This window comes from Procambarus clarkii, chromosome 56 (genome assembly GCF_040958095.1).
Source record: "Procambarus clarkii isolate CNS0578487 chromosome 56, FALCON_Pclarkii_2.0, whole genome shotgun sequence".
NCBI classification, from domain to species: domain Eukaryota; kingdom Metazoa; phylum Arthropoda; class Malacostraca; order Decapoda; family Cambaridae; genus Procambarus; species Procambarus clarkii.
This window is the reverse complement of record NC_091205.1, coordinates 23,799,585-23,827,265: the sequence shown is the minus strand read 5'-3', so window position 1 is coordinate 23,827,265 and position 27,681 is coordinate 23,799,585. Positions and strand designations below refer to the sequence as shown.

Here is a 27,681-nt window from a genome sequence, read left to right as displayed (position 1 = left end):
CTAGTCATTAAAGCAACCACATCCCGGAGATTACCACTTAGAGCAAGTGACCAGTGCCCTTATGTAGCTCAAGCCAGACCACCCCCTTCTCTGGCCTCCCACTTGTACACTTATATCCACTTATTTCCACTTCACATTTCTATTTCTATTCTTAGCCGACTGAATAATCCAGCTGGCACTAAGAACAGGGCAAAAGAGACGAGAAAATATTAAAAAAAACACACACATTAGATAACACACACTAAATATCAACTTACATTTGAGATATCTTACATTAGAAAGACCTTTTCTTGCCAAACACTGCGATAACTTGCCCCAGAGAACGCTAGATAAAGGATATATTAACGAGGGGAAAACCTGCACAAGGAAGGTGGTGTTGGCTCAATGTAAACACAGACCCTGGTTGTGTTTACTCTCAACCGGACCCCCAGGGAAGGTGGACTGGGGTCCTCCACAGGGTACTGGAGCACAGGGACCTATAGGGTCCTCCACAGGGTACTGGAGCACAGGGACCTATAGGGTCCTCCACAGGGTACTGGATCACAGGGACCTATAGGGTCCTCCACAGGGTACTGGAGCACAGAGGTCTATAGGGTCCTCCACAGGGTACTGGAGCACAGGGGTCTATAGGGTCCTCCACAGGGTACTGGAGCACAGGGGTCTATAGGGTCCTCCACAGGGTACTGGAGCACAGGGGCCTATAGGGTCCTCCACAGGGTACTGGAGCACAGGGGTCTATAGGGTCCTCCACAGGGTACTGGAGCACAGGGGTCTATAGGGTGCTTCACAGGGTACTGGGGCACAGGGGTCTATAGGGTCCTCCACAGGGTACTGGAACACAGGGGTCTATAGCATCCTCCACAGGGTACTGGAGCACAGGGGCCTATAGGGTCCTCCACAGGGTACTGGAGCATGGGGTTCTGGGAGTTCTTCTACTCCCCAAGCCCGGCCCGAGGCCAGGCTCGACTTGTGAGAGTTTGGTCCACCAGGCTGTTGCTTGGAGCGTGATCCTATGAGTTGATCAAGCTCATCTTTCTTGCCCTTGCTAGAACCTAAACCCACTCAGAAATCCCCAATATAGCAGTCAACTCATTCAGGAACTTCCCCATTGATTTGTAGGTCTTTATTTTCCCTCTAGTCATAGGAGTACGCTTTTGTCTTAGTTGTGGAGAGCTTGAAGCCAAGTTTAGTACATTCCAAGACGTTGAATGGACTGCCTCGTGTTCACAAGGGCGTTGAACTGTGTATCAGAACATCATTGCCACATCTCGTTTGTTGTACTCCTTCCGGAAACTGGATAATTAGTAATAACAGTCATTAAGATACTGAACAGTGTGAAGTATAAGACTCCTTTCTAAGGGGGGGAAGGCAGGAGGAAGAGGGAGGAAAGGGGATGACCAGACCACACACTAGAAGGTGAAGGGACGACGACGTTTCGGTCCGTTCTGGACCATTCTCAAGTCGATTCTCAAGTCGACAATCGACTTGAGAATGGTCCAGGACGGACCGAAACGTCGTCGTCCCTTCTAGTGTGGTCTGGTCAACATACTTTAGCCACATTATTGTGACTCATCGCCTGCATGAGGAAAGGGGATGCCCCAGCTTCATATGTCATGCCTTGGTAAACACAAACTTGCAGATATTACATCACAAATCTTAGCAAACACACTCAGCCAGCCCCCCCCCCCCTCGCCCTGCCAGCCACACGAGCCTGAGTCAACAAACCTGAGGTCAGAGGTCGGCGTATGAGAGGCTTGGGGGTAGGGGGGGCGTCTATACTTTATGAATGGACCCTCCCCCTCCCCTGGCCACTCTTCCTCATGAATGAGTCGATGGTTTCCCGTCAGGTTTACGACCTGGTGCACCAAGAAGTACACTCACCCCCTCGGTCTGACGCCAGAGAAATCCCCCCCCCCCCTCCACACGCGGTTTACAATCCGGGTCTGGCAGGTATTTCTTATTAATTACAATGATAATCAACAGTTTACATGCATCACTTTCTGAGTCCATTCGAATCCCCCGAGACAATGTTAACAAGAATTAACCAAACTAAACTCTTAGCGTCAGGCCAAATAAAACTGTAAAAATTAACTTTTGGTGAGTTAATGTTTCAACTTTCTTCTCAGGTGAAGAAACATGTAAGGAAAATGGAAGAAAATTCGTCCTAGACTCTTAGATCTCACCCTCTCGGTCACTTTCAATAATGTCTACAGGAAAGACTGCTACTGAAAAAATAATGGAAAAAGAATAGGACATACCATGAAAAAGATAAGAGGGAGTGGAGGGAGTTATCAAGGTGGAAAGCGCCAAGCCATTACGAATATATAGCACTCGGAAGGAGGTCATCTCTGGTCGCCACCCTCGGCCCCGTACCCTGCAGCATCCGTCATCTCTGGTCGCCACCCTCGGCCCCGTACCCTGCAGCATCCGTCATCTCTGGTCGCCACCCTCGGCCCCGTACCCTGCAGCATCCGTCATCTCTGGTCGCCACCCTCGGCCCGTACCCTGCAGCATCCGTCATCTCTGGTCGCCACCCTCGGCCCCGTACCCTGCAGCATCCGTCATCTCTGGTCGCCACCCTCGGCCCCGTACCCTGCAGCATCCGTCATCTCTGGTCGCCACCCTCGGCCCGTACCCTGCAGCATCCGTCATCTCTGGTCGCCACCCTCGGCCCCGTACCCTGCAGCATCCGTCATCTCTGGTCGCCACCCTCGGCCCCGTACCCTGCAGCATCCGTCATCTCTGGTCGCCACCCTCGGCCCGTACCCTGCAGCATCCGTCATCTCTGGTCGACACCCTCGGCCCCGTACCCTGCAGCATCCGTCATCTCTGGTCGACACCCTCGGCCCCGTACCCTGCAGCATCCGTCATCTCTGATCGCCACCCTCGGCCCCGTACCCTGCAGCATCCGTCATCTCCGGTCGCCACCCTCGGCCCGTACCCTGCAGCATCCGTCATCTCTGGTCGCCACCCTCGGCCCCGTACCCTGCAGCATCCGTCATCTCTGGTCGCCACCCTCGGCCCCGTACCCTGCAGCATCCGTCATGTCATGGTTCATCATGCGCTTCTCGCATATCATTCCCACGCTTGCTCACAACACACACACACGCCGCCCCCACCATGCTTCTACCCATTAATAACACCCAGCATGAACTAACGCCACTTACTTCCCCGCCTCTCAGGCCTATAGTTATTTCCCCTCTCCGTTTACCCTTTACCCTTCATCCCCACAACTTTTCCCCCCACAAGATTCTCTCTACCCCCCACAAACTCCCCCTCCCTCCCCCCACACGCCAACCCAAAAGTAAAGGAAATCGTTGTAGAATAGTTTTTGTTTAAACCTTGTTTTCTTTATTTGTACTGTATCTTCTTCCTCGTCCATTTCATCAATTCCCCACAGAATTTTGTACGTAGTGAACATATCTCCCCATTTTCTTATCAACCAGCTTTGGCATATTTAGCCCTGTTATTCTTCATAACTTTAAGGCTAAGTTTTTGTTCCGGAGTACAGCTCAAGTTTACTGGTTGGGATCCTCGAGGAATATTGTATATACCGAGTGTTACAAGGGGGCTTGTGTCCCCCCCCCTATCATGGGGCTACCCCCTATGGTGTCACCCCTATCATGGGGCTACCCCCTATGGTGTCCCCCCTATCATGGGGCTACCCCCTATGGTGTCACCCCTATGGTGTCCCCCTATCATGGGGCTACCCCCTATGGTGTCCCCCTATCATGGGGCTACCCCCTATGGTGTCCCCCTATCATGGGGCTACCCCCTATGGTGTCCCCCTATCATGGGGCTACCCCCTATGGTGTCCCCCTATCATGGGGCTACCCCCTATGGTGTCCCCCCTATCATGGGGCTACCCCCTATGGTGTCCCCCCTATCATGGGGCTACCCCCTATGGTGTCCCCCCCTATCATGGGGCTACCCCCTATGGTGTCCCCCTATCATGGGGCTACCCCCTATGGTGTCCTGGGGGACCCTGGGGAGTCCTCCCACACACACATTGCAAATGGCGACCAAAGTCCAATTTGCTAACTTTTAGTTTTCTCTTAATCCCTAAAAGCCGGTATATTCCTCACCGGTATATTGTATTTACTTAATTGTTGACTAAATTTGCATACTTGAGCCGGTCTGTTCTTGACGAGAAGTCTATTTTTCACATGACAAACTGGAGCGTTGGCGGGTTAAATGGGTCGGTGTGGAGGACGTCCTCGCCCCAGCTGCTGCGTGCGTGTGCGTGTGAGTGTGTGTGTGTGTGAGGGGACTTGTGAAGAGGTTAAGGTAATGGTGAGGGGAGGACTACAGTATATCAGTATGACTACATCACACTTAGAATGGTTATTACGGCTGAGTGAAGGAACGGTACCTATAACCACCTAGACCATCGGCAGGGGGGGAACCGAACGCCAACCCTCCAGGACTCAAGATTGGCGCGCTACCGACCAGCCAAGAATGTATGAGCAAGGACTTGGGAAGAACAGACATTGACTTATCATGCCGTGGAAGATAAGAGAGGCGGTGAGGGAAGGGATCACTGAATGCACAACAATGCGTCAGGAAGATTATCCACACTGAACATATGTGTGAGAGAGAGCCGCCTAGGGCAAGGCCCTCCCTTATTAGGCTATCACAACACCTCTGGTTATTTTCACCGCGCATGTTTACATCAGCGCGTACAGAAGACCTTCGTACAATGGGTTCCAGCACTTGAGTTTGGGAGCTCCTCCCCCCACACAACCCCCGACGAGTACCTGTCTGTAGCAGCAGTTACCTGGCTGGTGCGGCGGGCACGTGGAGCTGGGCAGACTACAGGTGCCCACACTAGGGGCACCAGGGGCCACGTCTGGGTTCCTGGGTACCAACCTGAGGGGGGGGGAGAGAATTATTTTAAAAGTTGTCCTTTACTGTAGTTGTACGTGTACAAGCACTATTATATAATAGTTTATGGGAGGAGAGGAAACGGGGACTAGAGAAAATTCTGGCGAGTATGAAGGGTGGAAAGAGGGGAGAGAACAATAAAGATGAGGAAGGAAGGCGAGGAGTAAAATAACAGAGAGGAGGGGTATACCTCAGGAAGATGAACGCAGAGTAGAATAATCTCACTTAGGACACTGCGTAGGAGAAGAGGCAGAGAAGACACCAAATAGCTTGAAAATGGAAAACACAGAGACAACAAGGAAAGAAGTTGAAGAGATGAGACAAAGAGGAGGGAGGGAAGGAGAGAAGCAGAGACGAAAGAGGAAATATACGAAATCAGGAAGAAGACGTAACATAACACACGCAAACCAGAGAAGAGGTGAGACAACACACACACACACACACACACAACACAAGATGACAGCCCCCCCCCCACCAACACCTCACTCATCAGCACCGACACCTTACGAAAGGCGGGACCAAAGAGCCGAAGCTCAACCCCCCCCCCCCTCAAGCACAACTACACCAGTACATCTGCCAAAACCCCATCTCATTACTCAACATTAAACACTTAGGTTAGGCTGTTGCTGATACGGCGTCTATCACAGTACTGAGCAAAACGGCACATAAGAGTTCACAGAGGCCGAATAATCCTGAAGTAATTTAAATCAAAGATGTAAACATTTATTTACACACAAATTATTTATTTGTGTGTAAATAATTCAATAAGTGTAATTACTAGTGTACCATGTAAGCCTGGGGGGCCAGATTCACGAAGCAGTTACGCAAGTACCTACGAACCTGTACATCTTTTCTCAATCTTTGGCGGCTTTGTTTACAATTATTAAACAGTTAATGAGCTCCGAAGCACCAGGAGACTGTTTATAACAATAACAACTGTTGATTGGCAAGTTTTCATGCTTGTAAACTGTTTAATAAATGTAAACAAAGCCGTCAAAGATTGACGAAAGGTGTACACGTTCGTAAGTACTTGCGTAACTGCTTCGTGAATCTAGACCCTGGAAATTTAAGAGAGGTGCAGGTAGTCGTGGGCGACACTGTAGTTGACCGTCAATTGTTCTGGACAGGAATTGGACAGGATGAAGCACGCTGCCAGACCTTTAATTACAGGATGAAGTTAGTAGCTAGTAGGAATATAAGTATTGCAGCATTAATGACAGTATGGTTGGCCGTGAGCGTGTACTCACCTAGTTGTGTTTGCGGGGGTTGAGCTCTGGCTCTTTGGTCCCGCGTGTGGTGGTTGGGTGTTGTTAAGAGAGGAATGTATTGCCGTGACTGGGAGGAGTATAGGGACTTTGACCGTATGTTCAACCATTCCTCTCCAGACGACTCGATGGCTGCGCAACAACCCGACAACCAATTTGGTGGTTCAAGCTTCATTTGACTTTTACACACTATCGTTAACCAACCGCTAAAAAAAAAAAAGTTACATCTCGCTCCTGTGCCAGGTAAGTTCACCACGGGCTGACCATAGCCCGTGCTACTTGGAACTCTTGATTCTGAGTAGCTGAAACAAGGGGGGAGGAGCCGCTTTCTTCACCCCCACTCTCCTTTCCCCTCACCCCCCCCCCTCGTTAATCATCTGGGTCTCCCCAATTTGGTATAAAAATAATTCAGTGCGCAACAGGCTAAAGATGCGTCACTTATGGGGGGACTAATTTAGCTGTATAATATTATTTAAACAAGAGATGATTGCGTGCATTGTACTCGTTCATGTCCTCGTGAGTCTGGTCGTGAGGTTACAAGTTCCTCACTTGCATGATGTTGCTGTTATAAACATTTTTGGGAGAATAGCGTGTATTCTCTAGAATAGAGAATAGTGTATATGAAATGTATAGGAAAATGTATAGAAATGTATAGGCTAGAATAGCCTACCAACAGTCTTCGTGGTGTAGTGGTAAGACACTGGCCTGGCGTTCCGCGAGCGCTATGTCATGGGTTCGTATCCTGGCCGGGGAGGATTTACTGGGCGCAATTCCTTAACTGTAGCCTCTGTTTAACGCAACAGTAAAATGTGTACTTGGATGAAAAAACGATTCTTCGCGGCAGGGGATCGTATTCCAGGGACCATAGGATTAAGGACTTGCCCGAAACGCTACGCGTACTAGTGGCTGTACAAGAATGTAACAACTCTTGTATATATCTCAAAAAAAAAAATAAATAAATAAATAAAATAAAAAACACCTGTACAGCTCTGTCTGTATCTGTCTCTCTGTTTTACACACACACACACACTACACACACACACACACACACACACACACACACACACACACACACACACACACACACACACACACACACACACACACACACACACTTGTACGGCTTCAAGTGTAGATATGATAGAGTCCAGTAGGCTCTCAGGAACCTGTACACCAGTTGATTGACAGTTGAGAGGCGGGACCAAAGAATCGAAGCTCAGCCCCGCAAGTACAATTGGGTGAGTACAGGTCAGTGTCTGGACAACACCCCCGGTCAGTACTCCCCCCAGACACCACCACCACCACCACAGGTCAGTGTCTGGACAACACCCCCGGTCAGTACTCCCCCCAGACACCACCACCACCACAGGTCAGTGTCTGGACAACACCCCCGGTCACTACTCCCCCCAGACACCACCACCACCACCACCACAGGTCAGTGTCTGGACAACACCCCCGGTCACTACTCCCCCCAGACACCACCACCACCACCACCACAAGTCAGTGTCTGGACAACACCCCCGGTCAGTACTCCCCCCAGACACCACCACAGGTCAGTGTCTGGACAACATCCCCGGTCACTACTCCCTCCAGACACCACCACCACCACCACCACAGGTCAGTGTCTGGACAACACCCCCGGTCAGTACTCCCCCCAGACACCACCACCACCACCACCACAGGTCAGTGTCTGGACAACACCCCCGGTCACTACTCCCCCCAGACACCACCACCACCACCACCACCACAGGTCAGTGTCTGGACAACACCCCTGGTCAGTACTCCCCCCAGACACCACCACCACCACCACCACAGGTCAGTGTCTGGACAACACCCCCGGTCAGTACTCCCCCCAGACACCACCACCACCACCACCACCACAGGTCAGTGTCTGGACAACACCCCTGGTCAGTACTCCCCCCAGACACCACCACAGGTCAGTGTCTGGACAACACCCCCGGTCAGTACTCCCCCCAGACACCACCACCACCACCACCACCACAGGTCAGTGTCTGGACAACACCCCCGGTCAGTACTCCCCCCAGACACCACCACCACCACCACAGGTCAGTGTCTGGACAACACCCCCGGTCAGTACTCCCCCCAGACACCACCACCACCACAGGTCAGTGTCTGGACAACACCCCCGGTCAGTACTCCCCCCAGACACCACCTGACAGAACCCCTCGGAGCAACACCCGCCACAAACATCTGCCCGCCACTGGACGGTGTGGCAACAATCAACTTAGCGCCGAGTCTGTTCTCTCCCAAACGTTACCTGAGGCTCAGCGTCAATACTCCACCGCCTCTCCACTCTCCCACTAACCAAAATAAATATATCTTGGAAGCTAAACAGTGTGTGTGTGTGTATCACTTGAGCCTTCATGCCGCAGGTCTTGGATAAACGAACGGAATTAAACAAGTCTGTTTTGCTTTTAGGCTTCATTCACTAAGATCCTCAGGCTTTGTATAGAGTGAATTTATAAAAAGACAAAGGAACAATTAGAAATTGAATGCGCTTGAAGTTACGTGACAGTATTCAACTCCTTACTTTAATGCACTTATACCAAAGTGCATTAAAGAAAGAAGAGTTCTCTTCGTAGGGAAGAGTATTATCTACTGAAAACGAATACAGGTAGCTTCCTACGTTTAAAAAAAATAAACTACGTTCGTATATGGCAAGAGACAAACGAGCATCGCCATCAGCTATCTAAAACACACACACATAAAACACACATTAACTAAATACCTCTACGTTATAGGAGCAGTGTGTTTGGAGTGGTTATGATACGGGATAGCCTAAGAATCTATCCCGGTAGAAAGCCTAGGGTATGGGTGTGTAAGTTTATTTAACTTCATGGTATGACTGGTATATATATATATTTATTTGTTCTAACTCTAATTGTCTTATCCTAATTGTGTGATATAAATGATGCAAATTAGTTGTCACGAATAAAGTTTCTGATAATGACAATGTCTCGGTGCTATAATGTTATCGTGACCCGTGTAATTAATGGACTGTGTTTGTTATTTAAACTTTCCCCAATTGTAAATGTACAACCATTCACGAATGACGCTTTTGAGTTGATTTGATTGGGCATAGTTATGTGTATGTTTACACACGAGTGATGGTAGGAGACATAATGGTGCGGCGGGCTTTAGGCGCATGAGAAGGGGGAGAGGGGACAAATTAGGGAGTGGGGTAGGGGTCTGGGAAGAGTAGGAGGAGGAGGGGAAGAGGCAGATTCTTGCGTGCTGGCTGGGGCCATGTTCCTGTCAGTGAGCATGTCTGCTACCCTCGTCACCCCTCGCATTCATACACACACACACACACAAACCCCCACCCACACACTACCTACACACAGGTAGGTTCAAATATCGACACACACCACATCACAGCTCTTCCTTCTGTATCAGACCATTGTGAGCCAGTGTGCTCCTCCCCAAAATCAACATTCAACTTGCCACGTTGACCACTTGGGATTGACCTCCGGGTCAATCACGTTTTAGGTCTCCGGAGAACATACTATGTTCAATGTGTGGCAGGGGGCCACACATCTTTTGACTGTTTGGAAATAGAATAGCAAAATTATGCTCCAGGCATGCTCCAAGTAACTCCTCCAGACATGCTTCAGGACCGTTAGTCCCAAGACGATTCATTGAGTCTAGAGACTCACTTTAGCCATTACCTCCAAGTGAGCAAGGATCAGATTATCATCCTTCTAACTACCAGCAGTTTCAGACCCTCCAGTACTGGAAGGGCTTTTGCCAACTACGACAACGAATACAGCAATTTGAAAGCAAAATGTACGGAGCCTACGATGCTATCTTGGGTGATAATATTTGTAAATTCTGTATACTGCGCACATTCTTGCACTAATAAAGTCTGTTTCTTAATAATTAATATATTTTTTTTCCAGTGGCGAACCAGTTGCATCGTTCCGTTTCAAGAAAACTGGAAAAAAGACTGATCTACTATACGTTGAATTACCTTGTACTGGTTTCCGGGAGCAATGTCGTCGCGGCCCGATCTTTGACTAGGCTTTCTAGTTGGTGGTTTAGGCTACTAGACGGAACTATTCGCAGTCTAACGTATGAATCACAGCCCGGTTGATCAGGTATCCTTAGGAAGTATATATCAAGTACTCTTTTTGAGCAGTGGGAGGTTGGCTAGGCCCCTTGGTTCAAATGCGAGTCCTCGAGGGTCACTTCCTTCCCAAGTTTCAGGAAGTTGATGATCCTCAGTGTCCCCGTCGGTCGAAGAGTTCCAGGAAACAAAGGTACTCAATGGGACCCCTTCTGTCTAAATATTCCATGTAAGTGAAGGTCCTCAGATGGTCTCCGTCGGTCGAAGAGTTCCAGGAAACAAAGGTACTCAATGGGACCCCTTCTGTCTAAATATTCCATGTAAGTGAAGGTCCTCAGATGGTCTCCGTCGGTCGAAGAGTTCCAGGAAACAAAGTTACTCAATGGGACCCCTTCTGTCTAAATATTCCAGGTAAGTGAAGGTCCTCAGATGGTCTCCGCCGGTCGAACAGTTCCAGGAAACAAAGGTACTCAATGGAACCCCTTCTGTCTAAATATTCCATGTAAGTGAAGGTCCTCAGATGGTCTCCGTCGGTCGAAGAGTTCCAAGAAACAAAGGTACTCAATGGGACCCCTTCTGTCTAAATATTCCATGTAAGTGAAGGTCCTCAGATGGTCTCCGTCGGTCGAAGAGTTCCAGGAAACAAAGTTACTCAATGGGACCCCTTCTGTCTAAATATTCCAGGTAAGTGAAGGTCCTCAGATGGTCTCCGTCGGTCGAAAAGTTCCAGGAAACAAAGTTACTCAATGGGACCCCTTCTGTCTAAATATTCCAGGTAAGTGAAGGTCCTCAGATGGTCTCCGTCGGTCGAACAGTTCCAGGAAACAAAGGTACTCAATGGGACCCCTTCTGTCTAAATATTCCAGGTAAGTGAAGGTCCTCAGATGGTCTCCGTCGGTCGAACAGTTCCAGGAAACAAAGGTACTCAATGGGACCCCCTCTATGTAAATATTCCAGGCGAGTGAAGGACCTCAGACGGTGGCCTCGTGTCGTGAGGCAGAAGTCACGCACATGGGCGTGGATGAAGCACACACACACACCACCTTTCCAAGCAGCTACCAGACCACACCCTCACTACCCACCATCAATATCTACCCACCTCACACTGCACCACACACCCGACCAAAACCCTCTCAGGCAGCTACACCATCACAAATCAGCCCGTTCTCTCATTTTGCCTTTCCGTAAAAAAATGCAACGGTTTTACCTAACCGGAAAAACATACACACCCAAACAACCCACTTAACCTACCGGGGGCCCGACACATAGAAAACTTGAATGATTGTGAGCCGCTATGGCGTATAGTACATCATACTTTGTCCGTAGGAGGGGTAGGAGGGGGATTGTGGCGTCAAAAAATGGAGTATTCGCGAGGACGGGTTGGGTTACATCCTGGCAAGATATGTCAATTAATTGCCTGGCCAACAGGGCCTCGGTCAAGGGCCATCCTGCGGATACCGCTCCTTACGAAAGCAAAGGCAAGGAACTTTATACAGCAAAAGGATTTGATATGCAAACAGAACAGTGATGGTTACTGGTAACGTGTCGATACCTGGCACTGTTGCTGGCACTACCTGGCAAAGGTCAAACGGTAATTACAGCTGGCACCCTCAGTTGGCACCCACACAGGTGACCAGATATGTGGCAGTGACAATATTACATTGTTTGCTTTGTGTTACCTCCGGGGATCTACTTCACTGCGGCCCGGTCTCTGATCAGAACTCTTGGTTAGTGGTCAGATCAGCCCGGCTGCTCACACCCTAAGGCAGTCACGTCAAGCATGTGGACCGCCAGTGGTCCAGTGGTGGGACCAACAGTGGTCTAGTGGTGGGACCAACAGTGGTCCAGTGGTGGGGCCAACAGTGGTCCAGTGGTGGGGCCAACAGTGGTCCAGTGGTGGGACCAACAGTGGTCCAGTGGTGGGGCCAACAGTGGTCCAGTGGTGGGACCAACAGTGGTCCAGTGGTGGGACCAACAGTGGTCCAGTGGTGGGGCCAACAGTGGTCCAGTGGTGGGGCCAACAGTGGTCCAGTGGTGGGGCCAACAGTGGTCCAGTGGTGGGACCAACAGTGGTCCAGTGGTGGGACCAACGGTGGTCCAGTGGTGGGACCAACAGTGGTCCAGTGGTGGGACCATCAGTGGGACCACTAGGCAAGAAAAGCAGCTTTTGAGGGGGGCCCAGACAGGTGGGTCTCACAGGCTTGCAGCGGCATTTATCGATTTCAACGCCACCCCCCCCCCATCCACCCCCTTCCATTCTATCCCTCACCCCATCCCTTCCCTTCCCCCCATTGCCCCTTATAACACCCCCCCCCCATCCAATCTCCACAGCCCTCGGCAACCTGTCCTCTTAAAAAGAACGTCGCTTTTGGCCGTTTGCCCGTATGGCCGAATTTCTACGTAATTTGAAAATGGAAAAAAAATGAAAATAAATTTGGGATTTTTTTTTTCAACAACAGTAAGTTAAGGGTCCTCTGATAGGTTAGGTGGGCAGGAAATTCTCATAAAGTTTCAAAACGTTATGAAAAAAGTGAATTTAAAGTGTCCTCTTATAACCTCTGCGCGTACGCCGGACGACTCAAATAGAAAACGGAACAGAACGTCACTTTTGTGAGTCGATTTCATTTCAAATTACGTCCAAATTTAGCCATAGCGCGCATACCAGCCAAAAGTGACGTTCTTTTTAAGAGGACGGGTTGCCAAGTTGGTTGCCTGTCTGGGCCTGGGACCGGGCCTGTCTGGGCCTGGGACCGGGCCTGTCTGGGCCTGGGACCGGGCCTGTCTGGGCCTGGGACCGGGCCTGTCTGGGCCTGGGACCGGGCCTGTCTGGGCCTGGGACCGGGCCTGTCTGGGCCTGGATCCGGGCCTGTCTGGGCCTGGATCCGGGCCTGTCTGGGCCTGGATCCGGGCCTGTCTGGGCCTGGATCCGGGCCTGTCTGGGCCTGGATCCGGGCCTGTCTGGGCCTGGATCCGGGCCTGTCTGGGCCTGGGACCGGGCCTGGATCCGGGCCTGTCTGGGCCTGGGACCGGGCCTGGATCCGGGCCTGTCTGGGCCTGGGCCTGTCTGGGCCTGGATCCGGGCCTGTCTGGGCCTGGATCCGGGCCTGTCTGGGCCTGGATCCGGGCCTGTCTGGGCCTGGATCCGGGCCTGTCTGGGCCTGGATCCGGGCCTGTCTGGGCCTGGGACCGGGCCTGTCTGGGCCTGGGACCGGGCCTGTCTGGGCCTGTCTGGGCCTGGATCCGGGCCTGTCTGGGCCTGGGACCGGGCCTGTCTGGGCTTGGATCCGGGCCTGTCTGGGCCTGGGACCGGGCCTGTCTGGGCCTGGATCCGGGCCTGTCTGGGCCTGGATCCGGGCCTGTCTGGGCCTGGGACCGGGCCTGGATCCGGGCCTGTCTGGGCCTGGATCCGGGCCTGGATCCGGGCCTGGATCCGGACCTGTCTGGGCCTGGATCCGGGCCTGTCTGGGCCTGGATCCGGGCCTGTCTGGGCCTGGATCCGGGCCTGTCTGGGCCTGGATCCGGGCCTGTCTGGGCCTGGGACCGGGCCTGTCTGGGCCTGGGACCGGGCCTGTCTGGGCCTGGATCCGGGCCTGTCTGGGCCTGGATCCGGGCCTGTCTGGGCCTGGGACCGGGCCTGTCTGGGCTTGGATCCAGGCCTGTCTGGGCCTGGGACCGGGCCTGTCTGGGCCTGGATCCGGGCCTGTCTGGGCCTGGGACCGGGCCTGGATCCGGGCCTGTCTGGGCCTGGGACCGGGCCTGGATCCGGGCCTGGATCCGGGCCTGTCTGGGCCTGGATCCGGGCCTGTCTGGGCCTGGATCCGGGCCTGGATCCGGGCCTGGATCCGGGCCTGTCTGGGCCTGGGACCGGGCCTGTCTGGGCCTGGGACCGGGCCTGTCTGGGCCTGGATCCGGGCCTGGCCAGATATGATACCTTCATCCACGATACTTGAGCTATATTTTGGATCCAAATCCTGGCTCTCTGCACCTATTCGAAGTTTGAAATTCCGACTTTTTATTCCAAAAATATGCCTATTACTGAAAGCGGCGGTGTGTCACATTTTGCCCAAACCCCCCTGCAGTTTTCAAAATATCCTAAACATCCCAAATTCGATACCTAAGACACATTTTGGACCCAAATTCTGGCTCTCTGCACCTATTCGCAGTTAAAAATTCCGACTTTTTATACCAAAAATATGCAAATTCCCTAAAGGGGCAGTGGGTCACATTTTGCACAAACCCCCCTCCAGTTTTCAAAATATCCCAAACATCCCAAATTCGATACCTGAGCCATATTTTGGACCTAAATTCTGGCTCTCTGCACCTATTCGCAGTTTGAAATTCTGACTTTTTATAACAAAAATATGCCAATTAGAGAAAGCGGCGGTGGGTCACATTTTGCCCAAACCCTCCTGCAGTTTTCAAAATGTCCCAAACATCCCAAATTCGATACCTGAGCCATATTTTGGACCCAAATTCTGGCTCTCTGCACCTATTCGCAGTTTGAAATTCCGACTTTTTATAACAAAAATATGCCAATTACTGAAAGCGGCGGTGGGTCACATTTTGCCCAAACCCCCTGCAGTTTTCAAAATATCTCATATATCCCAAATTCGATACCTGAGTTATATTTTGGACTTAAATCCTGACTCTCTGCACCTATTTGCAGTTTGAAATTCCAAATTTTTATACCGAAAATATGCCAATTACCGAGAGCAGCGGTGGGTCACATTTTGCCCAAACCCCCCCGCAGTTTTCAAAATGTCCCAAACATCCCAAATTCGATACCTGAGCCATATTTTGGACCCAAATTCTGGCTCTCTGCACCTATTCGCAGTTTAAAAATTTCGACATTTTATACCAAAAATATTCCAATTACTGAAAGCGGCGGTGGGTCACATTTTGCCCGAACCCCCCTGCCACTCACACCCACAGGTGTGAGCGGGCACCCACAGGTCTGATCGGGCACCCACAGGTGTGAGCGGGCACCCACAGGTGTGAGCGGGCACCCACAGGTGTGAGCGGGCACCCACAGGTGTGAGCGGGCACCCACAGGTGTGAGCGGGCACCCACAGGTGTGAGCGGGCACCCACAGGTGTGAGCGGGCACCCACAGGTGCCAAGCCAAGCCCCAGAACGCTACGGCTTCCTACTACGATCCACACATTTCTAATCCCCCCCCCCCCAATCCCCCTACCTGCCTCTCCAATCCTCGCCCAATAAATAAAAAAAACTTTACCCAACCACCCTTTCGTGACTGCCTCAACCCTACCCAAGGGCACCGCTTGGGTAGGGGAGGTCCTGTCTAATCTACAGCCCGTGAAAAAATGCCTGTATTCAACTGCAGATAACTTTTATTCTGCTTCCAGTCACGATTCTAAATCAAATAGTGGCTCTCGATTGGTATAATTCTTCCCCAAAATAATTGTAGTAATGGACATTCGTCCATTACTACATATGTCGCCCCTGACATACCGTGCGCCAACCCCACACACACAAAGAGCTATTTCAGATATTGGCCCAAAAAGTTTCTCTGTCGCTAGGCTCCAAAAACGCAATTTTGATGTAAACAAATTTTTTTTTTTTGGCCTTGCCGCGCTCCGAGCGGTTAGTAAGTCTGGAGGAAATGCACGCATGCACGCAACCCGACGCACGCACCTGCCATAGATTGTACAAGAGTACTACATTCCACGCAATCAAATCTAGAAATTAATGATATCCGTACCACCTCTAGTCCACGTTTGGTTAACCAGCTTGTTAGAGTGGAGCTCCCTTAGTGGCTTTAGAGTAGGGGTCCCTTGCTGGCTTTAGAGTGGGGGTCCCTTGCTGGCCTTAGAGTAGGCGTCTCTTGATGACGCCAGGTGTGTGTAAAGCAGCTTACAATAGCCGGGTTTTCTAGGCTAATGCGTACGATACCACACGCAGGCCAGCCCGCGTGAGAGTGGGATGTTAACACACGGACCATCAACCACCCAGGACCAGACGGGTAAACACAGCACAACTACCACACACAACTAACAAGGTCGCCGCATGCTCTGCTAAACCTTTCCGTCGTCTATAATAAATTTAAAGCTTTATACTGAAATATAGCGGTGCCAGGTTGAGGCCAAATAAGTACAATGAATTAAAATTACGTGGATTGGGGTGGGTGGGTGTGCGTGGGGGTGTGTACTCACCTAGTTGTACTCACCTAGTTGTGCTTGCGGGGGTTGAGCTTTGGCTCTTTGGTCCCGCCTCTCAACTGTCAATCAACAGGTGTACAGATTCCTGAGCCTATCGGGCTCTGTCATATCTACACTTGAAACTGTGTATGGAGTCAGCCTCCACCACATCACCCCCTAATGCATTCCATTTGTCAACCACTCTGACACTAAAAAAGTTCTTTCTAATATCTCTGTGGCTCATTTGGGCACTCAGTTTCCACCTGTGTCCCCTTGTGCGTGTTCCCCTTGTGTTAAATAGACTGTCTTTATCTACCCTATCAATTCCCTTCAGAATCTTGAATGTGGTGATCATATCCCCCCTAACTCTTCTGTCTTCCAGCGAAGTGAGGTTTAATTCCCGTAGTCTCTCCTCGTAGCTCATACCTCTCAGCTCGGGTACTAGTCTGGTGGCAAACCTTTGAACCTTTTCCAGTTTAGTCTTATCCTTGACTAGATATGGACTCCATGCTGGGGCTGCATACTCCAGGATTGGCCTGACATATGTGGTATACAAAGTTCTGAATGATTCTTTACACAAATTTCTGAATTTGTGTGTGTGTGTGTGTGTGTGTGTGTGTGTGTGTGTGTGTGTGTGTGTGTGTGTGTGTGTGTGTGTGTGTGTGTGTATGTGAGTGAGTGAGTGAGTGAGAGAGAAAGAGAGACACAGACAGACAGACAGAGAGCAAAAACAAAACAAAAAAAGCAAAAACAAATGCATGCACACTACACACACTTGCACCAGCTTCCCCAGCACCGCTCTCAAACATACACACCACACACCAGGATATACAAAACATACACTGGCCCCGGTCCAGTATTAGGAGGGATATTCTCATATATACCCCCCCCCCACACTTGGGGGTACACCACAACATACCTCCATACAGGAACCCCTGCCACCAAGAACCTAAGCTAGGCTGCCCGCAAACACAACTCTCAAAATCATACACAGGCAAAAACAGCATTTCCAGTAACTATTTACTTCAGCTTGTCACTTAAGATGCCTCGGGCCTTCCCTGGCGTGTTGGTGCTTGTTTAGGAGGCGTGTGGGGGGCGGGGAAAGGGGGGAGGCCCAGTGTCTCTCTCACATCAAGAACGGGGCGCTATCAAGTTGGTAATTAATTAGTAATTCAGTGTGTGTGTGTGTGTGTGTGTGTGTGTGTGTGTGTGTGTGTGTGTGTGTGTGTGTGTGTGTGTGTGTGTGTGTGTGTGTGTGTGTGTGTGTGTGTGTGTGTGTGTGTGTGTGTGTGTGTGTGTGTGTGTGTGTGTGTGTGTGTGTGTGTGTGTGTGTGTGTGTGTGTGTGTGTGTGTGTGTGTGTGTGTGTGTGTGTGTGTGTGTGTGTGTGTGTGTGTGTGTGTGTGTGTGTGTGTGTGTGTGTGTGTGTGTGTGTGTGTGTGTGTGTGTGTGTGTGTGTGTGTGTGTGTGTGTGTGTGTGTACTAACCTTGTTGTACGCACCTAGTTGTGCTTGCAGGGGTTGAGCTCTGGCACTTTGGTCCCGCCTCTTAACTGTTAATCAACTAGGTTCCCGAGCCTACTGGCATGAATCATATCTACATTTGAAACTATGTGGAGTCTGCCACCATCTAATCACTTCCTTGTGCATTCAATTTGTACCATAATTCTGAGTGAAAAAATTGTTTCTAATATGTCTGGGGCTCATTTGGGTACTCCTCTGGTGCGAATATCACCCGTGCTAAATAGTCTGTCCTAATCAATCCCCCTGAGAATTTTAGACGTGGCAATCATGTCTCCCTAAATCTTGTGTCAATCTTAAATTCGCGTAGCCTTTCCTCGTAACTTATGCTTCTTACTTACGGGACTAGTCTGGTCCAAAACTTCTGACATTCCTCCATATTCGTCTTATGATTTATGCGAGTTTTTGCGAGGTTAGGTTATCTTGAGGTTATCTTGAGTTGTTGTTAAAGATTTAGCTATTCAGGACGGAGTGTCCATGTAGCACGGGCTATGGTGAGCCCGTATTATCTTTAAATGATTTCGGGGCTTTTATAGTGTCCCCGCGGCCCGGTCTTCGACCAGGCCTCCACCCCCAGGAAGCAGCCCGTGACAGCTGACTAACACCCAGGTACCTATTTTACTGCTAGGTAACAGGGGCATAGGGTGAAAGAAACTCTGCCCATTGTTTTCTCGCCGGCGCCTGGGATCGAACCCAGGACCACAGGATCACAAGCCAGCGTGCTGTCCGCTCGGCCGACCGGCTCCCTGCAAGCCTGTGTTTTTGGTCACAAAACAATGCATGTCAGTTTGTCAACAACTGTCCAGTTTAATAACTGTTCCTAACATCTGGTCGGGATTTTTGCAAACCAAATGCATCTTTCAGGTCTTCCACCAAACATGGTCTTCACTTCCTCTTTCTCCACATCATGACAAGCCCTTTCCTGCTCCTGTATTTCCACCTGTAATCTTGAGGTTATCTTGAGATGATTTTGGGGCTTAGCGTCTCTGTATCCCGGTCCTCGACCAGGTCTCATTTTTGTTATACACGCCCTAGGAAGCCACTCGTAGCAGCTTATTCCAATCTTATCAAATAAGTTCCTTTTTCCCTCCCTTTCTGCCCACTCCACCACTCACTCACTCTCTCTCTCTCTCTCTCTCTCTCTCTCTCACTCTCTCACTCTCTCACTCTCTCACTCTCTCACTCTCTCACTCTCTCACTCTCTCACTCTCTCACTCTCTCACTCTCTCACTCTCTCACTCTCTCTCTCTCTCTCTCTCTCTCTCTCTCTCTCTCTCTCTCTGTCTTCCTGTACCTAATCCGACGCACGACCCCCGCTCCCCTCTGAGACGGCCGGTTGCCTTAGTAACGACAGAATGGCAGCTTCTCCAGCCTCCTTGTCTCTCCCTCCCTACCACTCCTTGAGTCATCTTAACATAGATTTGTTCCGTCTCGGTCTTTATCACTCGCACACTCCCCATCACCTGTCATAATATAAGGGTGGACCTATTTTGATTTTGGCTATTTTGTTCCCTTAATGCCCAAGGAACTAACCTCACCACATTGGAGAAAAGGAGGAACACAGATAACAAGATAACATGTAAAATCTTAATATGTAAAATCTTAATAGAACGGTCATGCACTCGGGAGACATCTCCCGTCACGCAGGGTGCAGTCGCACCTCCACAGATCTCCAGTATCAGCTCTTGATACTGGTAATGGCTCCAAAGGGCCACCACTTACGGGCTATTCATGCCCGTGCCACCTTTTGGGCGGCTTAATCTTCATCAATCAATCTTAATAGCATTGGCAGGGTTGACAAAGAGACTATGTTCAAAATGAGAAATAGTACAAGAGGCCACAATTTGTGATTAGAAATATAGATGAGTTGGAGAGATGTCGCTAAGAACTTCTTCGACGTAGAATTTAAAAATAAATTAAATAGGTTTGGCGAAAAGACCTTGGAATAATGTTTGAAGATACAGTCCGTGCTAAACGAACTAGAAGGTTCAGTTCCTGAACCGATTGTGTGACTCTGTAATCCTTTACACCACCGCCCACGGGATGGGTATGGGGTGAATAATAAAGAAATTTAATTGAATGGGTAGCGCAGTGGTAACACCCGCCCCGCGCCTCCCCCAACGATTATGCCTAGGTTCGTATCCTGGCCGGGGTGCCAATCCTTTTGCTGTTCACCCAGCAGTGATTGGCTACCTGGTTGTTATACAATTGAAGTCTCGTATTAGACTTATTAGAAGAAGTATTAGTATTATTAGAAGGTAAGGCTTACCATGAACTATAGGCAGGGAAAGGCCTCAGCCTACTAACAGGAGTCAGCAGTCGTCTGTTCCTATACCCACCTGTATAAAAAAAAAAAAAAATAAAACTCAATAAAGCCAACATTGCAAGTCAGGAAAATAACAGGATGGATAATTAATGAGAACCTTCACAACAAGGGCCGTCACACCAATAATTGTGCTCTTCAAAATACGTAACTACTGTATCACCTAAGGCGACTACCTCGCCTCGTCCGTCAAGGCAGACACCATCGTAGTGCCGGAGAATGCGCAAGAGCTCCTTTACCGGGTCAAACTGGCCTCCGTGGAATGATGACGAGATATATCTCATAACATAACCCCCGTCCCATCCCAAATCCTTATTCCTGGCCCCTTCCAAGTGCTATATAGTAGTAATGGCTTGGCGCTTTCCCCCTGATAGTTCAATTCAATTCATAACATACACATGGAAGGTACTGTTGAAGGTACTGTTGAAGGTCACATGCTAAACCTGGCCAGTAAAATTACACCATAATGGCTCCAGAGGTCATAGCAGGAAGTCTCAACTAAAGTTAACGAGTCAGGCGCCGTAAGTTAGAGGTCACCAGAGCCGTACCACTCTTCTATCTAAAGTCAATAAATATAAGAAATGTCACTGGAACAACGGTGGAAGCTTTTCAAGATAGAACTGGGCCAGTTTCTGCCAGTTACCGGATCAGCTAAACTGTGATGACTAGGGTGGCCTTGGAGCCACGAAGACGCCCAGCCTTACAGACCAATCACCACGAAGACCAACAGCCTTACAGACCAATCACCACGAAGACCAACAGCTTTACAGACCAATCACCACGAAGACCAACAGCCTCACAGACCAATCACCACAGGCCAGGTTGTGGGAGAATAACTCTTCATCTCGCCAACAGTTAATGAAGATTAAAGTAGAGTAGTTGTGAACGGAAGGCGCCCTCTAATACCTTTCTCGGTCGTCTGCCGCGCGCCCACCCGCCCACCGCCCCTCCTCCACCCATCTGGGTCCTCTGCCCGCCCACCCGCCCACCGCCCCTCCTCCCGCCCTCAACAGGAGGCCGACACTTTTAATTGGAAAACTTGGGTGAGAAGCGCTCTTCCGTGGAGAGTAGATCCACCTCCACTAATTGGCCCTTACCAGAACGGGCTTAACAAATATATCATAGTCCCAACCCTGAGAACGATATGGGCTGAGAGACACTCTCCTTATCACTCTCATCACCATAACACAACACGCTTTTAAATGTCGAACTCGCCTGTGCGCATGCGTGTCTCCCCCCCCCCCCCCCCCCACCCCCTATCTACCGAGAAGCGCCCTCGTCTTTGTAACTAAAGGCGCACCTAAATGCTTAAGAAACTTGAAGGTTCCAGAGACGTAAAGCACTATCTCACACACCTGTCTCTCAGCTCACACACCTGTCTCTCAGCTCACACACCTGTCTCTCAGCTCACACACCTGTCTCTCAGCTCACACACCTGTCTCTCAGCTCACACACCTGTCTCTCAGCTCACACACCTGTCTCTCAGCTCACACACCTGTCTCTCAGCTCACACACCTGTCTCTCAGCTCCCCGGACCGGACACCTCTGGTACAACTATTGAAATGGAACATTCTCTGTAACTAGCTGACATTATAATAAGGTGTGAAGGATAGATGAAATTGTTGATGAAATAATCTCCATTGAGGTCTGATGAAGACCTTTTGTGCCCTCTGTAATCCTTTTTGCGCTACCGCTCACAGGATGAGTATGAGGTGCACAATAAACTAGCCGCCCCCTCCGGCGCCAACAATCAGTACTGTCAATCAGTAGGAGATGGGCTCCTAGCACGAGCCTCAGAAGCACCCCTTTAACGCTCTCAGTCTGCCCACAAGACTAACTTGAAGGAGAGTTAAAGGGGCCCTGAAGGGAACAAGGGAAGGGGGATGTTGAGGGGGTAATGGAGGATACATAACCTGGACCATACCTGGAGAGGGGTTCGGGAGTTCTTCTACTCTCTGAGCCTGGCCCGGGGCCAGGCTCGACTTGTGATAACTTGGTCCAACAGGTTGTTGCTTGGAGCGGCCCGCAGGCCCCCGCAGCTGCTACAACCTGCTTGGTCCGGCACTTTTTGTAACAACTTACCTAAATGCTTCTTGAAGATTTCCACATTTGTTCCGGCAATATCTCTAATGCTAGCTGGGAGGATATTGAACAGCCGTGGACCTCTGATGTTCAGACAGTGCTCTCTGATTGTGCCTATGGCACCGCTACTCCTCACTGGATCTATTGTGCATTTCCTTACATATCTTTCGCTCCAGTATGTGGCTGGAGATGTCACTGTGACGGGGCGATAGCTTTTTTTTTGGGGGGGGGGGCCAAAACTATAGTACCACCCTTATGTAGAGGCGCCATACGTGCTGATTTAAGCGATTCTGGAGTCTCCCCTGTATCTAGGCCTAGCTTTTTCTACACATTACACTGAGCGCTCGTGTTTGTATATTTCTTTGTGAATACATGTAAATAATGTTAGCGCTTGAGTGCGATGTGATGTTGGCATGCGTGAGGGTGTCAACGTAACAGAGAAAGTTACAGAGGAATACACTTTCAGGTATAAAGAAGGTGAGAGACGCAACAAAACCTTCGAATACAATTCAGGTTAAACATGGCACACCTCAGAATGAGCAAGAGGGGGGGGGGGGGTTAGGGAATGGGAGTGAGGGGGAGGGGGAGGGGGCACACAAGGAGGAACAACACAGCCTCAGCACGTGTGTCTCCCTTCTTTCCCCTCTTCTGTCTACTATGTCCCCTATTCCGTTTCTCTCCCCTCACTTGCTACCTACCCTCTCTCCCTTTCTCCGCGCTGTTCCTCATCACTCTCTCTTTACTTCTCTACACTCTCCACAAGGGTCGTGCCAGTCTCTCCCCACAGGTACGGAGGCAGGGCCGTGCCAGTCTCCCCCCCCCCCCCCACAGGTACGGAGGCAGGGGCCGTGCCAGCCCGAGCACAGTGACCGGCACGGCCGCCTCTCCCTGCCCCAGCACACCACCCAACTCCATAATTGCTCTATCTTCACTTATTCATGCCCTAACGCCCCTTTAAATGTCACTGTTGGTTGGCTCTCTCCAGTTGCCATCTCCTGACACCCCTCCCCCCCCTCCAGCTGTCACCACTGTCAGTATCATTGACTGTCACGTATCTTATGACGGGCAGCACCTGTATTCATGACAGGCCAAGTTAGTATAGGATAGTTAGTTAGTATATTAAGCCCTCCCTCACTCACAGGCAAGTACATACGCCTTGAACACCTGTCTCTGTTAGTGACGGGGGTCTCTGGCCACGGCGGCACTCACTGGCTGTTACAGGGTGGCACTGCCGCCAGTAAGTGCCCGTACCTCACGTACACAGCACGTGAGAACAGGCCACGTACTGTATACAACTGCGTTGGTTCCGAATTTCCGTCACCACGGCCAGCAAAGAGCCGGGACGATGGGGTTCCTTCAAGACAGTACTCCGGACAAATGGTGGTACCACACACCAAGGTGGAAGAGTCTGAAGGGGCAGTGATGGGAAGGGAGAGGTGACGGGGCAGTGACGGGAAGGGAGAGGCGAAAGGGACAACAACGGCAAGGTACAAGAGCAAGAATGGGTAGAGAGGGAGGAATAGTCAAGCGGAATAAAAGACGAACTAGAATATCTGTGTCACCAAATATTACTCTTTAATTATTTTACTGTAATATCAGAGGTCAACGCTCCCTAGGTCATTAGTTCAAGATGTATTAGTTATAGTGTACGAAATTGCTCACATTATGTAAAGTACGACTTTCTGTACAAATCCAGTCAAATTATATTCAGTCAGCAAATGCAGGCAAGGGCAGTACGGGCGGCCAACCCGTTCTCGCAAATTTAATAAGTCAATATTGACTTATTAAATATGTGCATAGGTGACATACTTAACATAATAGATACCCTTAAAAAGATTCATAGAAAACACCGACCTTACCTAACCTTGTTAGTATCTTAAGATAAGCATCTTATTGCTTCGTAATTACAATTATTACCTAACCTATAATAGGTATAGGTTAGGTAATAATTGTAATTACGAAGCAATAAGATGCTTATCTTAAGATACTAACAAGGTTAGGTAAGGTCGGTGTTTTCTATGAATCTTTTTAAGGGTATCTATTATGTTTAGTATATCACCTATGCACGTAGCTAATAAGTCAATATTGACTTTACGAATTTGCGAGAACGGGTTGCGGCGGCCAGGCTGTGGGAGGTCGCTTGCGGCACAGTACAGGCGGGCAGACTTGGAGAGGTCGCTTGCGGCACGGTGCGGACGGGCAGGCTGGGGGAGGTCGCTTGCGGCACGGTACGGACGGGCAGACTTGGGGAGGTCGCTTGCGGCACGGTGCGGACGGGCAGGCTGGGGGAGGTCGCTTGCGGCACAGTACGGGCGGGCAGACTTGGAGAGGTCGCTTGCGGCACGGTGCGGACGGGCAGGCTGGGGGAGGTCGCTTGCGGCACGGTGCGGACGGGCAGACTTGGGGAGGTCGCTTGCGGCACGGTACGGACGGGCAGGCAGGCTGGGGGAGGTCGCTTGCGGCACGGTGCGGGTACGCCAGACGCCGCTGGGGATCGACCTGTGTATCAAGTGAGACACACAAGCCTCCCAGGGGCCAGACCGCGTGCTGATGCAAGTATCCCAGATGATGCTCCTCTATCCCCCAGCACAGACACACACACGGATACTGAAACTATGATATCCTGCTTTATACGAGGAATTGTTGTCTTAGCCTTACTGCACACTGGTGGTCCAAGCGAAGTTAATTTGGTTTAGGGCAGGTTATCTTGAGGTTATCTTGAGATGATTTCGGGGATTTTTAGTGCCCCCGCGGCCCGGTCCTCGACCAGGCCTCCACCCCCAGGAAGCAGCCCGTGACAGCTGACTAACACCCAGGTACCTATTTTACTGCTAGAAAACAGGGGAATAGGGTGAAACAAACTCTGCCCATTGTCTCTCGCCGGCGCCTGGGATCGAACCCAAGACCACAGGATCACAAGTCCAGCGTGCTGTCCGCTCGGTCGACCGGCTCCCAAAGAGCAGGCAAACATCTCAGAAGAACATTTTAGGCATGGAAAATAACAACTTCAGTTGATTTCATGTGTTATTCATTGCTTGTTGTGATAACAACATGTAAAATCAGGCAACACTTCTACAAGAGTACCTTTTATTTTGTCTATAAAACCTTTAAAAAGTCTAAAGGAAAAACAATGCCATGGCCATAGATTCTCATCTCAACATATATGATAACAAGGTCCTGCAAATCAGAACAATTTTAATGCATCTTGTGCACGGGACTCGGATGTGTGGACACCAGAGCCTCTACTGTGTGTGTGTGTGGCGCGAAGCACAAGAGTGCGTCACACACCATCCCCCCAGTGCTTTCCTAGACTCCAGATGTCGCAAACATTCTAAGAACAAAGAGAGAGAGAGAGAGAGAGAGTAATGTAACCAGTGTCACACGTCAGCCACACAGGTGGTAACTGTTGTCTCGTGGAAGAACACACACACACACACACACACACACACACACACACACACACACACACACACACACACACACACACACACACACACACACACCACACACACACACACACACACACACACACCCAAGGTGGTGGAGGCCAAGACCGTCAGTAGTTTCAAAGCGTTATATGACAAAGAGTGCTGGGAAGACGGGACACCACGAGCGTAGCTCTCATCCTGTAACTACACTTAGGTAATTACACTTAGGTAATTACACACCACCGGCTTTCTCGCTATCACAGTAAAACAAAAAACAAAATCTTTACCGCGGACATATGCGTGCTGGAGTGGGTCCTCTTTTACGTCAGATGGTTCAGTTGAGATCATCCGTGCTTAACTGTGGCTCGATCAAACACGATGACCATAGAGGTGGTCTTTGCCGCCTTTCACTGCGTGACGTCAATAACCGCGTTAGGTTCCGCGAATCAGTCGTCCAACCACTTAGGCTGGACGGTAGAGCGGCGGCCTCACTTCAAGCAGGTTGGCGTTCAATCCCCGACCGTTCAGTGGTTCCCCTCATCCCATCCTCCGCATAGCGTTACGGGCTTTAATCCTAATTTTGACACACACACATCCCTAGGAAGCAGCCCGTAGCAGCTGTCTAGCGCCCAGGTACTTATTAACTCCTAAATGAACAGCAAATAGGTGAAAGAAACTTCCCATTTGTTTCCGCCTCCGCCGGGGATCGAACCCGGACTCTTAGGACTACGAACCCCGAGCGCTGTCCACTCAGCTGTCAAGCCCCTATACCCATAGCTACAATGGGAGCCCCTGGCCAAGAATAACACACAAGTGTTGGGCATCAAAGCGTGAAGCAACCGACTACAAACTCGGGAGTCCAGGAGCTGGAGGCCTACTCCCTACGACCTAGAGTTTGATATATTTGGTCTGTTTTCCCTAGAGTTTTAGTGTTCCGTAATCATATATAAGACACCCCTACAACCAATAAGAGAGAAAATCTCGGAGTTAAAACACACAGAGATCACACTAACGTGATGCATCAAATGAACAAATCCACAAGGGCCGTGACGAGGATTCGAACCTGCGTCCGGGAGCATCCCAGACACTGCCTTAATCGACTGAGCTACGACAGGGTTAAAAAGAGTTGAAACCCTGTCGTAGCTCAGTCGATTAAGGCAGTGTCTGGGATGCTCCCGGACGCAGGTTCGAATCCTCGTCACAGCCCTTGTGGATTTGTTCGGAGTTAAAAGTCTGCCCCAGCCGACCAGGACGAGAGGTTCAAGTCGGAACCAAGAACCACAGCTGTCTGGGTCTTCAGGCAGTCAGGTGGACTGTTTTTTGATGGACTGTTCAGTCCATTGTCGCGACGCCGGACTCAGGCATAAAAATGTGTGATATTGCCGAAAGTCAAAGGCTGAAAATGTTGTCTCTCCGGACAGACAGACACAGAGTAAACACCCAAGTATTATTATTATTGAAAAAATACTACAATACGAACAAATCCACAAGGGCCGTGACGAGGGTTCGAACCTGCGTCCGAGAGGATCCCATACTACAATACCTTGGAGCTTGAATGAAGGTGAATGAAAGACCCAATGTTTATCTTGAGATGATTTCGGGGCTTTAGTGTCCCCGCGGCCCGGTCCTCGACCAGGCCTCCACCCCCAGGAAGCAGCCCGTGACAGCTGACTAACACCCAGGTACCTATTTTACTGCTAGGTAACAGGGGCATAGGGTGAAAGAAACTCTGCCCATTGTTTCTCACTGGAACCCGGGATCGAACCCAGGATCACAAGTCCAGCGACCCCTGCAAGCAATCCTACGTATGAATGTATGTACTTTTCTCTTTATTATTATTATTATTGTATGTAGCATTTGTTTTTATTATATCAATTTTAATATCACACAGGAAGGAGGAGGATGTTTTACTGTTATTATTTTAACAAGAGTAAACT

At 50.2% G+C, this 27,681-nt stretch overlaps 1 protein-coding gene across 16 annotated transcripts in view; it reads right to left on the bottom strand.

Annotated features, from left to right (window-relative positions):
- tty (tweety) overlaps positions 1-27,681 on the bottom strand; it is a 158,644-nt gene that overhangs the window by 71,864 nt on the left and 59,099 nt on the right. For 3 of the 16 annotated variants that reach the window (XM_069305884.1, XM_069305883.1, XM_069305886.1), the window contains one exon: positions 4,778-4,869. The exons of 12 other annotated variants lie outside the window; for them this stretch is intronic. The gene's annotated coding sequence lies outside the window, so the exon portion shown is untranslated. Of the gene's footprint in view, positions 1-4,777; positions 4,870-20,180; positions 20,251-27,681 lie in introns of all 16 variants that reach the window. One more of the 16 variants, XM_069305885.1, reaches the window with a different exon arrangement.